The sequence below is a fragment of the Cupressus sempervirens genome, chromosome 5 (genome assembly GCF_028749045.1).
Source record: "Cupressus sempervirens isolate cs-2001-9-10 chromosome 5, ASM2874904v1, whole genome shotgun sequence".
NCBI classification, from domain to species: Eukaryota; Viridiplantae; Streptophyta; class Pinopsida; order Cupressales; family Cupressaceae; genus Cupressus; species Cupressus sempervirens.
In genome coordinates, this window is record NC_143122.1 from 395,819,284 (window position 1) to 395,834,449 (window position 15,166).

At 33.3% G+C, this 15,166-nt stretch overlaps 1 long non-coding RNA gene and 1 pseudogene across 1 annotated transcript; one reads left to right on the forward strand and one right to left on the reverse strand.

The window, feature by feature from the left end:
- The first annotated feature begins 1,232 nt into the window (after positions 1 to 1,232).
- Positions 1,233 to 2,241, forward strand: LOC149556472 (uncharacterized). Its single transcript, XR_016352351.1, has 2 exons — positions 1,233 to 1,708; positions 1,838 to 2,241. It is a non-coding gene; the product is annotated as an uncharacterized LOC149556472 (long non-coding RNA).
- A 7,113-nt stretch (positions 2,242 to 9,354) lies between these two features.
- On the reverse strand, positions 9,355 to 11,583 carry LOC149556473 (pentatricopeptide repeat-containing protein At4g13650 pseudogene; annotated as a pseudogene).
- Between the last annotated feature and the right edge of the window lie 3,583 nt (positions 11,584 to 15,166).

The window sequence follows — 15,166 nt, forward strand, 5'->3', positions numbered from 1 at the left end:
TTTAGCATATATATCACATTCCTTAGGGGTTGTGTAGTTTTCTCTTGGTGACACTTTTAAGGTAGGTTGTCTGAAGAAGTCAATGAAACAACATATAAAGACTTCGGAATATTTGAATTCAAATAAAGAAAAACAACAAAAACACAATGAGATTTAACCCTTAAGTGGAAGGTCCCTTGTCATCTCGACATATAAGCGAAATATTGTCATGTACAATTAAGAGGAATTAAAACACAATAGCAAAGAGAGGAATTGATTTTTTATCATTGCAACAAAACATCGTATACCTCTAGTGAACATGAGGCTAAGTTAAGACGATCAATATTGATATTTGTGCTAGATTAGTTATCTTGGTTAAGCCATGAGTAGATGATTTATCACCAAAATATGTGTGGAAGGGCGGTATTTTTTTCCACATTGAAATTTCACAAGGATTATGGATTTAACTCATATCCTTGGCATTGCTAAAACCTACCAATTTGAAAATAAAAATGAAAATGCCATCATTCTATTAGTGCAATTTAAGATTCTAACCTAAACTTACAGATCTTAATAATGTGTCTTAAGCTCATCGCCTATAACTTCACCCAAATTTTAGGGCTTGGAAAAAAAACCTTGAATAATATAAATTTTGAAATAATGATTTAAAAATTATCTGAAAAAAATGCAACGATGTATTGCTAATGACTTCTTGGTTGTGATGTAGCATAAATGAGGAGGGTTTTTCAAGATTCTAAGCTCATTTTCACTAAATTTCCTCCTTGAACAAGTAGTGATGTAAAATGAATGATAATTTTGATAGCTTTCCTTTTAGGCAAAGAAAAATTCAAGTTTGAAGAACGAGCTTGAAAATTCACCTATGTGTTTAGTTTGCCACTTCATTGATTTGTGTCTTAATAGCCGAATTGAATTCCATCTACATCTAAACATTGAGCATGAATGAATTCAAACTAGAGATCAGAAAAATGGGGAATCCTAACAACATAAAATGATACAAATTTTAGTTTAAATGGTTGAAAAACACCTACAAAAGCTGCAAAACAATGGTCGTAAAAATATTCATAAAAATTGTATTGAAAAATCTTCCAAACCATAATTTGCCAAAAATCTTAATACTATCACAAAACAACAAAAATATCATCTTTTTAGTTGGAAGCCATTGTTTGGACAAGCATATTAATTACGCCGAGAGGCCTTCTATACAATGGCAGCACAAATGCCCAGCACGGGAATATGCCAAGATTCCTTGTCAATAAAAAAGAATTGGGAGCAGTTACAAACTTCCAAATTAAATATTAAAAAAGAATTCCCGAAATAATAGCTGGCCGAAATAATAGGAAGCCAAATGGAGGCCGAAATAATAGGCTCGAAAAAGTAGGGCCCGAAAAAGTAGGACCCGAAAAAATAGGGCCCGAAAAAATAGGGGCGAAATAATTTCAATATGATTTTTTTTTTGTTAAATATAATTTTGCATGCACATTCATGCTTTTTTTTTGCGGGGAGTGGGGGAATTTGAAACAAATTCGTGGAATGTGAAGAGACGTCTGTTGGGGGATATGAGGAGCCTCTCAGAAGTTATAAAACCAAGGCTCCTCATTTCATTTTCATTTTATGTTTTTGCAGGAAGGAAGAGGTGGAGGTTATTGGAGGATTAGATTGGAGTTTTTGAATAGGAGTAAATTGAAGTTTTGGAGTAACATTTTTGCAGGTGAGATTTCTATTTTTTATTTACATTTTCATTTAGATTTAGATGTAGAAGTAAATTGAAATTCAAAATTAGTTATAATATTCTACTTTGATTTATATTTCAATTTTAATTAATTTCATTTAGATTTAGAATTCTGTTCATATGACCGAAATTGAGGCCACTGGAGGACCTGTGCAGAGTTTTTCGTGGAGATAAGCATGTGGGTACTGAATCAAGGCACATTAGGCCTCTTGGAGATGTAATTGCGGTGACTTCCATGGCTTTTTGAATCGAATAGGGAAATCTAAACAATCTCAGATCTGAAATTCTTTTTTTCCTTTTCAGCCGAAGACAAAACAAAGATTGCTTGCAAGAAATTTTGCAGAGTTTAAGATTTGATTGCTTATGGCCGACTATTCTTGGTAACTGATATTTCTATTGTATATTCCCGTGCCCAGCACGGGAAGTTTTAATCTATACAATTTATTTTGTGCATTTAGTGCACAAACTAAAGAATGCATATGCAATCAATTTTTTTATCAATCTTTATGATAGCTTTTCTTTAAAAATAGAAAATAGAAATTATTCTTTTATGTATGTAGAAAAAAATTAGAAAGATTTTATGTATGTAAAAAATTAAAAGAATTCTATATACATCTAGATTTATTGAAAAGAATTCTATTTACATCTAGATATTTTGATTGAAATAACCATAATGTAAAAACAAAATATAAAATAGAAATGTTAATATATGTATGTAGAAAAAATTAGAAAGATTGCATGCATCTAAAAAAATTCTATTTACATCTAGATTTTTTTAGAATGGAAAAAAATGGATAATAGAAATATCAGTTGCATGCTTGTAGAAATAAATTAGAAAAACATGTATCTAGAAATTAAAAAGATTCTATATGTGTCTAATTTTTAGATTTTACTTTATTCTAAACTAATTATTGATGGATATATATTTTAAAAATATTTATGTAGTTTAAAGTTTAGATTTTAATTAATTTGTATGCAAATAGGAAAAAGAATAAATATTTTATATATATGTAGATTAATTTCTATTTTTAAAATTTACAAGTAAATGAGTACTTTATTCATTTAAAGTAAACAAGTTTTTAAGTAATATATTTTTATTTTAGAAATATATTAATCATAATGTTCATTTATTATTACTTATTTAATATACTTACTCTCAAATCTAAGACAATAGAAATGATATTTTATTAACTTTGAAGTAGGGAAGTGTTAAGCAAGTTCGTTTACAAAAATACCAAAAATATATTTGGTCTTTGATCAAATTGGAGTTAATATTAGAAATATAAATATGATCATTAACAATTAAGCTAAATTCAGTTCAAAACAATAATGTTATTTAAATTTAAATTAATTTTTTTGAAAAGAATTCTATTTACATCTAGATATTTTGATTGAAATAACCATAATGTAAAAACAAAATATAAAATAGAAATGTTAATATATGTATGTAGAAAAAATTAGAAAGATTGCATGCATCTAAAAAAATTCTATTTACATCTAGATTTTTTTAGAATGGAAAAAAAATGGATAATAGAAATATCAGTTGCATGTTTGTAGAAATAAATTAGAAAAACATGTATATAGAAATTAAAAAGATTCTATATGTGTCTAATTTTTAGATTTTACTTTATTCTAAACTATTTATTGATGGATATATATTTTAAAAATATTTATGTAGTTTAAAGTTTAGATTTTAATTAATTTGTATGCAAATAGGAAAAAGAATAAATATTTTATATATATGTAGATTAATTTCTATTTTTAAAATTTACAAGTAAATGAGTACTTTATTCATTTAAAGTAAACAAGTTTTTAAGTAATATATTTTTATTTTAGAAATATATTAATCATAATGTTCATTTATTATTACTTATTTAATATACTTACTCTCAAATCTAATACAATAGAAATGATATTTTATTAACTTTGAAATAGGGAAGTGTTAAGCAAGTTCGTTTACAAAAATACCAAAAATATATTTGGTCTTTGATCAAATTGGAGTTAATATTAGAAATATAAATATGATCATTAACAATTAAGCTAAATTCAATTCAAAACAATAATATTATTTAAATTTAAATAAAATAAGCCATGTTTACTTTGAAACATCAAACAACTAATTAACTAATACAATAATTAAAATAAATGAATCTATTATGACATAGAAAAATATTTTCGAAGTATAATTTCTTTGTTTTTGAATCAATATGAGTTTTTTTTTTCTACTTGAAAAGATAAACCATCCTAATTGTCATCCTTAGTTAACCCTAACAACAACCCCTACCTTAGCCCTAACCCCAACAATGATGTACAATATAACTATAATCCAACATTAAACTATAATTATAGCACTAAAACATATCCCTATTGATATAACGAAAATCTCAGTCCAAATCATAATCTAAACCAAAAACCTACACACTAATATTGGTTATAGTCCTAACCCTAAAATCTAACCCTTAACCATAATGTAAAAAAAAACTCCAAAATATTGATCAAGATCCTAAACCTACCTATATGGATAACTATGATATTAAACTCTAAATCCAGTCCCAAGGTCCTAACCATGGTGTAAACCTATAACCGAACTCTTAAAAAATTTACTAATCCCTGATCCTAATCACATTCCCAACTTTAAACTTGAACCATAAACCATAGTTGTAACCATAATCATAAACTTAAACAAAACCCTAACCCTAAAGGTACAATCATAAAATTAATCATAGCTTAGACCCTAATCCTAGCACAAACCACAATCATGACCAAATATAAATCTTCACCTTACCCCTAATCATAATTTCAATGTTAACCCTAACATTAGTTTCAATCCTACCATGATATGAACCCTAATATAGACTTCACCTTGATCCTCACCCTAATCTTAAGTCTAATTAAACCCTGACTAAAACCTAATCTAAATGATATATCTAACTATAATCCTAACTGTAATTATCATACAACCCAATGCTAACCCTCATGTATATTTAATCCCTAATCTTAACTCTAAATATTCTATAAACTCTAGAATTGACCTTGATTCTAACCATAACCCTAAAATCTAAATTGTAACCATAGCACGAAAGGTGGGGACCCCCGCTACATGGCACAATTCTGGGTCTTGGAGCCTTGCAAAAGCACTACAGAGTGAGGAAATGTCATAAAGGTGACATGTAGTAGCATGATGCAATTTTGGGCTTTAGAGCATTGCAGAAACAATGCAGCTTAAGGAGGCGCTAGAATGAAGACTCATGGAAAGAAGAGGAAAGACATTCATGTCGCTGGCAAAAAACTATGAAAAGAGATAACATGATGTCTTAACCTCCCACAAAAAATGCAAGGTTGATCCCAAGGGGGAATTTGGTTTCCCCAAAAATGAATGATGGTCATCGATGAAGGTCTTCCTCTCGAAATAGATGGCATAGATGCATCGTGAATCCTCACCAATGAAGGATTAAGTCGCAACCGTCGATGTAGATTCTCCCCTCAAAAAGGATGACTGAGATGCAACAAGGTAACTCCTCCCAATGAAGGATTAAGTCACATTCGTCGATCAAGATTGGCTTTATTTCCAATGGATGACTAAGATGTAGTGAAGAGATTCCTCCCAACAAACGAAGCAGATAGCACAAAAGGTGTGAACCCCCTCCATGTGGCACAATTTTGGGTCTTAAAGACTCATGAAAGCATTGTGGAGTGAGGAAATGTTGGAAAGGCAATGCGTGGTAGCATGATGCAATTTTGGGCTTCAGAGAATTGAAGAAATAATGTAGCATGACGATGCATCAGAATGGAGATGCATGGCAACATCTTGTGCAATTCTAGGCTTTAGAGTGTTTCAAAGACACTAGCATATAAAGAAACGTTAGAATGGGAATGCATGGCAACATCTTGCACTTTTGGGAAGATGGGAAGATAGCTCGCGAAGAAATAAGAGTTATCGAATCTCGCAGCATGAATCAACCCGACCAAGAAAAAATGATCCAGCGTGGTCAATGAAGAAACCAAGCCAACACAAAATGTTAGCCGCCAACTTTAGCGATGTTAACCCTCTGCAAAGAACCTATCCCATTTAAGGTCTCTCAGATCAGACATTAGTGATGGGTTGAATAGGGGGAAAAAATAGCACACAATGCCCTCCTAAATGAAATTCTAAATGTAACACTAATAAGCACAGTCCTACTTCTTTCCCTAACCTTATCCATGAGCATGGGAATATACATATTATTATATAGGGCACCTTATATAATAATAAATATAATCTAAAATCCCAACCCTTACTCCCCTCCTAACTATAACTGTGACCATAAGAAAACTTCTAAATATAACCCTTCCTCTAACTCTAACCCTAACCCTAACCCTAACTATAATTGTAACCCTATCCCTACCACTAACTGTAACCCTGAATCTAACTCTACCATAATTGGACTTTAACCCTAACTATAACTATAACCCTAAACCTAACTCTAACCTTAACCGTAACCATAACCGTAACCCAAAACCTAACCCTAATCGTAGCTAGGATTCTAATACTTTGTCTACCCCTAACTCAAACTATAGCCCTAACTATACCTCAAACTCTAACTGTAACTCATATTCTAACCCTAAACCTAACCCTAACCTTGACCCTAACCCTAACCCTAAGCCTAAGCCTAACCCTTTGTCTACCCCTATCTCTAACCCTAACCCTAACCCTAACCCTACCCCTAACTCTAACCCTAAATCTAACTCTTTCTGTAAATCTAACTCTACCATAATTAGACTCTAACCCTAACCCTAACTTTAATCCTGACTGAAACCCTAACCCTAACCCTAACTCTAACCTTAACCATGACTCAATCCCCTTACCCTAACCTTAACATTGATATAACTCTCTCTATATATAACCCTAACTCTAAATATAAACCTAACCCTAACCCTAACCCTAACCCTAAATCTAACTCTAACCCTAACTGTAAGCGTAACCCTACCCCTACCGATAACTCTAACTGTAAATCTAACTCTACCATAATTAGATTTTAATTTTAACCCTAACCCTAACTCTAACCCTAACCCTAACTCTAACATTAACCCAACTGTAAAATTAACTCTATTGGTAACTCAAACCCTAAAACTAACCCTAATTCTAACCCTAACTCTAACTCTAGCTCTAGCTCTAACCCTAACTCTAACCATAACTCAAACTCAAACCCTAAACCTAACCCTAATCCTAACCCAAATTATAATGCTCTATCTACCCCTAACTCAAACTATAACCCTAACCCTAACTCAAACTCTAACCTTAACTCATACTCTAACCCTAAACCTGACCCTAGCCCTAACCCTAACCTAGAACCTTACCCTAACCCTAACTCTAACCCTATCTATAACCCTAATCCTAACCCTAACTCTAATCCTAATCTTAACCCTAATTCTAATCCTAACACTAACCTTAACCCTACCCCTAACTCTAACCATAAATCTAACTCTACCATAATTAGAATCTAACCCTAACCCTAACCTTAACCCTAGCTCAAACCCTTACCCTAACTTTTTCCCTAACCATATATCTACATATGACTATAACATTTTACATTACAATATCCCAAAAATAAAATATATATTTTTATCTAAATTAAACTCCTTATATTAAATTTAAAATAATATTTGACTCAAACCTTAACCGTAACCCTAACCTTAACCATGAGCATTACTCTAACCCTAACCTTAACCATAAACATAACTCTACACCTAACTCTAACCCTAATTCTAACTCTACCATAATTGGACTCTAATCCTATCCCTAACCCTAACTATAAGCATAACTCTAACCCTAGCCTTAACCATGAGCATAACTCTAACGTTAGCCTTACTATAACCCTAACACTAACCCTAATCATAACCATAACCATAACTCTAACCCTAACCTTAACCATGACCATAACATTAACCCTAACCTTAACCATAAACATAACTCTAATCTAAACCATAACCATAACTCTAACAATAACCATAACCATAACTCTATCCCTAACCTTAACCATAGCTCAAACCCTAACCCTAACTCCAACCCTAACTCTAATGCTAACCCTAACCCTAATTCTATCCCTAAGGTTAACATTAACTATAATGGTAACTTTGTCCCTAACCATATATCTATGTATGACTATAACATTTTACATTACAATATCCCAAAAATAAAAAATATATTTTTAATCTATATTAAACTCCTTATATTAAATTTTTAAAAATATTTTGAAGCATAATTTTATACTAACTTCATACAACTCTAATTAAAAATTAATTAACAATTTTATAGTAACCTTATCAAAATAAAAAATAAAAAGTAAATATTTTTCCTATTGCGGCGCGACTGCCACTAGCTATATATACCTCTATATATATTACGCCGAGAGTAATCGTTCTCGAGGCGCCTATTTTTATTTTCATTAATCCCAACCTCGATTAAAATAACTTTGGGATTAAATAAAAATAGGCGCCTCGAGAACGATTACTCTCGGCGTAATATATATAGAGGTATATATAGCTAGTTATTGTTTTCCCATCATGCAACTAACTTGATACACATGTATGCAAAAATGTGGCAATATAGAGAAACCATGTGGATTTCTTATGGAATGACACTTGTGGAGATTTGAAGAGGCATGATGCCACGTCTCTTTTTTTTTACTAATTCTCAAGCTAAAAAAAAAAAGACTATAGAAAAAAGCCCAGAGCCAATAAGAAAGAAGAAATAAAAATATCAAATTTCAGTTCAATAGAAAAAATGCTCAAACTATAGACTAAGTGAAATAATTTAAAGTTTACATATATTTCAAGAGTCCAAATAATACTTAAAAAAAGCTACTAAAAATTATAGTCTCTCACAAAAAAAAATTGAGATAACTTAACTCCCAACCATAATTTTTAATTTTATATCATTAAAGTATAATCCTTAAGTTTTGAAAAGATTAATATATTTAGACATGTTATTTTTATATCATTAAAGTATAATTGATCAATTTTGAAAAGATTTATATATATATTTAGAAATGATGTTTCCTTTCACCAATACATACTCAAAGTGACTTCTATTTCATTATTTTATTATCTCTAAAATGGAGAATACACAGGAAAACTTCAAAAATTGATCTTTATCAGCCTTTTCAATTTGATTTGATTGTTGTTTCCAAGTCCAGCTCAAAAATCGATTTGCCCGATCTGTGCCTACAACTAGAAGAGTCGACGTAGAAAAATAAAATCTGAAAATAGGTTGACTAGATCCACTCTGGCCCTGTTGGCCCCTTTAACTGCCTAGTCTGATGGATCCATATACTACACACATCAGCAGTAAAATTTACACCATCTCTCACGGTGCTCTATCCTTTTACTTAGATTCACATAATCCATTAATATCCTGCAGTCTCCTCTCTTAATTCACGAGGTCTCAAAATTGTCATTCAAATTGAGATATGATTTGTGCTCAATGAGTCACAACTGTTTTTGTCATGTATTATGTTTTATGATCTTATGCATCTCTTTCATCGGCATTCTGATGATGGACACACAGGGTGATTTGAAAAGTTGATGTTAAAAACTTCACACACAATCTAAACCAGAAACTATTTAAAAAAATGCATCATCCCATATCACCAATAGTCTTTGCATGAACACAATCCATCCTTGAAATGATGGAAGCGATTATTATCTCTTATAACAATTTCTCTCTGAACAACCTTTGAGATAAACTTGGCAGCTTCATGACAATCACCACATACACAAAGATTCTTGATGATTCGGATGGGTGTCCCATCAGGTGTACTCATGAGCCCAAATGCAATGGCCATTCTCTCACTATGTGTGTAAAGAGAGTTTTCCTTCTGCCCTTGCTCTACATCATGTAACACAGATTCTGTGTTGGGTTCATACCCTGCCTCTTTCATCTCAGCAACAAGTTTCTCTAAAGTCTTGTAGATCTCTTCTGCCTCTGGATGTGATCTGTCTCCGGCAACAAAAGCATGCACCTTGTTCTTGATAACAACACAACTACGTGCTGGTTCTTTTATCACTCCTCTTTGTTTCATTCTGTTCCACACATTTTCTGCCTCATCCCACCTGCCAGCCTTGGCATAGATGTTTGAAAGGAGCACATAACCTGCCGAGTCGTGTGGTTTTAGTTCAATAACATGTTCAGCTGCAACTTCTCCTAGTTCCATATTACCATGTACCCTACAAGAACCAAGTAGAGTCTGCCATACTAAAGCGTCAGGTTTAATTGGCATTCTCTCAATAAGGTTCTTTGCCTCTTCCAAACATCCATTACGCCCATAGAGGTCTACCATGCAAACATAGTGTTCCATTCTTGGAGTGATGGCATAATCATGAATCATGGATTCAAAGTAATGGTAACCTTTCTCAACTAGGCCAACATGACTACATGCGGAGAGTACTCCAACAAAGGTTATATGGTTTGGCTTGATACCCGCCTGTAGCATTTGATCAAACAGTTGGATTGCCTTCTCGGCAATACCATGCTTTGCATATCCTGTGATCATTGCTGTCCATGAGATTATATTGGGGTTTGATATGCTGTCAAAGGCATTCCATGCGGCCTCTATGCTTCCACACTTGCTGTACATGTCAATGACAGCATTCTCCACACATGAATCCTGTTCAAATCCCATTTGTATGATTTGGGCATGGATCTGCATCCCCTGTTCTATAGCTGCTATGCCAGCACATGCACTTAAGATACTAGCAAATGCAAAATTGTCTGGTTTCACTCCTTCCCACTGCATTTCACAAACAAGTTCCAGGGCCTCATTAGCAAGCATATTTTGACCATACCCTACAACCATTGTACTCCACGAAATGTGATCTCGGTTTGGCATTTTGTCGAACACACGGAATGCATCGTCTATGCATTTGCATTTAGCATACATATCAACAAGTGCATTTGCTGCAAAAACAGAGAACTCAAATCCAGTCTTTATCAAACAGGCATGAAGTTGCATACCTTCTTCCAAACTCATTCTGCCCGCACATGCTGCGAGAACACTTGTGAATGTAAAATGGTTTGCATTCGTGCCTTCCTCTTGCATTTTAACATACAGCTTCAAGGCTTTCTCTCCTTGATCTGCCTGGGCATATCCTGCAATCATAGTAGTCCATGAAATGAGGTCATGTTTGGCCATTTTGTTAAACACTTTGAATGCATTCTCAATACTATCACATTTTGCATACATGTCAACGAGTACACTCCCTAGAATAACATCCAACTCAACCCCAATTTTCACAACATAACCATGCACTTGCCTTCCCTGTTCGATGCTGCCATGGCTAATGCAACCGCGAAGAACACTGACAAAAACATACCGATTTAACTCCACATTTCCTCCTTGCATGTATCTAAAAAGGTCAAAAGCTTGCTTTATTTTTCCGTGTTGAACATACCCAGCAATCATAGAATTCCAGGATACCGCACTTCTTTGAGGCATTTTGTCAAACACTTGACGCGCGTCAGCCAGAGTTTCACTTTTTGAGTACATGTTAACAAGATTGTTATCAGAAAATATGTTTGACTTTAAGCCTGTTTTAATCATGTGTGCATGTACCAATTTTCCCTCTGCTCTGGATTTTTTAATTACACAACCTTTCAATAAATCTGCATAAGTAGCTTCTTCTAAACACATGCCTGATCTATTCATAACATACAATGCCTCTTTCAATCTGCCATGACTGCAGAGTTTTACAATATCTTCGTTGATTTCAATGAATGCTGTGTTGGGTTCAAAACATTTTATATGTTTCTGTGTAATACGGCTTTTAACATCAATGAAAAACTTTCTTCTATGATGCCCACTAAAAACTTGCATCATCTTTCCTCTGAGCTACTTGAAATCTTCGTAAGAAGAAAACATCGGTTTAAGGTTTTTTACAGCCATTTAAAAAAATGGGCATTCGTTTGTCATTGACATTTTACAAGATTGATCAAAGTGTTTTGAAATTTTGAGAAGCATGATTTAGATAAATAAGAAATTAAATAGCATTTTTCAATTAAAATGGTTGATGAATTAACCCATGCCATCGCGTTGGAGCGAAAATAATAATCACTGAACCGAATAAATATTTATCAGACATGATGAAATACTTCATATTTTAGAATAGATAGAGACGAAAAAACGTCTGGCAGAGGTAAACTGAAGTTGTGAAATATGTTCAATGAATGTCAGTTTTTTTAATATACAGTATCGTTTCTTGTTGTGAATGTACATACTAAGAATTCTTTTTTCTTTTTTAAGTCTATGTTAATGCTTTTTTATTCAACACTACGAAAGAGAATTGGATATTCAATTAATTTTTTCTTATTTGAAAGTGGTATATTTTGTATGAATTTGACTGGTGATACTATTATCTCTTAATTTTTTTTCTTATACCATTCTTCATTCATCATCTTATGTGGAATATATGGGCCCAACAATTGAAAATCTAAAGTTCGAACTATTGAAATTTAATTTGTATATAATTATATTGAATCCCTTCTTATATCTATTCTAAACAAATACATCTTATGGTATTTAAGACCATTCGTTTACTGCTTTGAAAAACGCTAAAGAATCTGTTGTGTGCTTCAAGAATTCAATTTGTTAAAAAGATGAAAAACATCACAACACATTATCATGATATTTTATGAATACATATCATTCTAAGTTGATTGCATGTTTGACTATTGTCTTTAATCCTTACTCAAAGTTGTAAATTTGGTGCTTTAGGGGTGTGACTAAGGAGAACTAAACCCTCACAATTAATAAAACAGATTCTCAAAGATGTTCTTAAAAAAAAGTCATCTTCAAGAGTATTGGCATAACTGATGCAATAATGGTGACTAAGGTTTGTTACAGGCTTGATGATAGGAAGATCAATTGTTATGTTGTCATTGATGACAACTTGGTTATTTGCATGTTGACTATGTTCTTGACATATTTGCTTGGTAGGTAGTGTTTGATGTTGCAGTTTATTTACAATATAAATTTGTTGATGTGGTCATAAAGTTTGGTAACATAATGTTTGTAGTGATGTTTTGTATGATTGCACATGTTTATGAGAAAGTTGGATTGCAATTGATTTATGTGTAACAAGACAATTTGGAAGCAAAATGAAGAACACATAGTGGTAGTCAATGAATGATTTGAATGAGTGACTAAATCCTCATTGATTAAAGTGATGTGGTCATATTATATTTATCTTGACTTGTTTATCTATGATATTATATGATCTCCGCAAGAATGGAATACTACAACATGTATGATTTGCATATAGAAGATCGATGAGTGAAGAACAAAAAAATGTTTGAGAAAGCATGAACAAGTGATGCCAAATCAATGAGCGTTCATGATTTGATTGGTTGCAGTGGATGTTCGAGATTCCCAATTTCCATGATGACATGGTTGGATGATCTTTTGTAATATTTGATTACTGCAATGATTGTTTTTTGAAGGCAATGGGTGTGCTTTGAGGAAGTTAACAAATGACTAATTGTTTATGTATTTGATTGATGTGTGTTAGAATCTATGGCTAACAATGACTAACAACAAGAACAAAGAAGCCCAACAAAACTGTGCATCAACACCAAAAAACATAATTAACTAAGACCATAAGCCTTAATACAAACAACAAGAAAATACAACAAAGAGAAAGCAAAAGGACAACATTATGACAACTACATGGTCTTCAGTACATTAGCAACCTGATCAACAAGGATATTCATGTTAACTGCAGAGGCCTTCAAATCATCCATTTCTTTGGCTTCCATGACCTCAGTCTTCTTAGAGTTAGCCCTCGTTCGTTTGCTAGGGTCGTGGTCCTCTTTCAAGTCCTTCAAGATGGAGCAACTCTGGTCAACAAGTTTCTTAACCGCCTTCTCAGTGTTGACCACTTTGTTATCCATGTCAGCTAGCCTTTTCTACAGATTCTTCATTATTTTGTTCGATAGCTTTGTTATTGGCTTCCAAGGGTGGTATTCTCTTCATAAGATTATTAACCTCTTCTGCATTACCAATCACCTCAAAAAGTCTATCGAAATACTGACCAAGAGTTTTCTCACCTCTAGTGGTCCTGCTTAGTTGATTAAACTCTCTCCTAATGTCCTGCATTTTCTCCTTCATTCTATTGATATCCCTTTTCATCAGACTCGAACTACCAATGATACCCTTCCAATACCCTTGTTTGCCGTAGTCCTTGTTATGAACCAAGTAATCTTCATCACTTTCCATATTGTCTCTTTTAGTATCCTCCTTAAAACCTTTGTCATTAGCCTTCCTTGAGAAAACACATTCTTACCTTTCCGCTCCATCCTATTTTTTAGTGGTTCATCATCAGAGGGAATGTTTAAAATGCTATAAGTTTTCTTCTCCTTTCTTCTGGTAGCAATACCAAAATTGCCTATGGTTTTCTTCCCTATATCCTCCTCCAGCTCCTCCTTAGACATTGTTTCCATCTTAGAGTCCACCTCCTTAGTCTTCTTTTTCTTTATAGACGAGCTCCTAGGAGCTAGCCTTTTTCTCTTCTTAACCTCCATCTCATCTTCCTCCTCCTCTATATCCTCATCTTGTTCACTCCCCTCAGTATCACACTCCAAATTTTTCTTACTAAAACAGTGTTTGTCCACTTTCTTAGCTTTAAGAAGATTCATAACCAGAACCATCAAGCCCTCATAACAAGCATGGTCACCCTCGAGATTGTTCTGTATAACTAAAATAGTGTTACCCAATGACTGCCTGAGGTAGAAGGGGAGATTAAGTCTAACACTATGCCTAAAATGGTTAACAACCATAAAATGATGCCCACAAATCATAGTAAAATGACCCTCCAGGGTTAGGTATTCAATCACCACAAACATGACAAACCTCCAAGGATGAGAAATGGAACCAGGGCTAAAATAAGCATTGGAATTTTTAACCAACCTGTTACGCTCCTTAGTCATCTCTGCAAACTCTTCAACAACATGATCAGACAACTTCTTATCCCTGTAGAAGTTGATACCCTCCATATCAAGACCAGTAGCTTCCACTATAATGTCCTCTGCGACATCCATTCACTAGTTTCCCACCAAAATACTACCATCCTTCCAGGTCTTAATAAATTGGTGAGAAATGGAAGGATTGCTTCCCTTTAACTTCTTGATGAAGCTCGTAAATTAACCCTATTCCAAAATATCCCAAATATCCATCTTCTTCTTCCATTCCTTATAGCTTGCAAGCTCAACCCTCTTTCTTTCTACCAATCGTAATAGAACTAGACACTTTAGGGATTGTTGTTCAAGCAGGAATGCTCGTAAATCATGAATTGAGGTGGTTGTGCTTTATTATGTAATGAAATATATAAATAGGGATGTAAGATGAAATCCTAATTGTAGATTTTGGATGAGAGGATTCTAGACAAGTGTAATTGTAGAAGTGATTG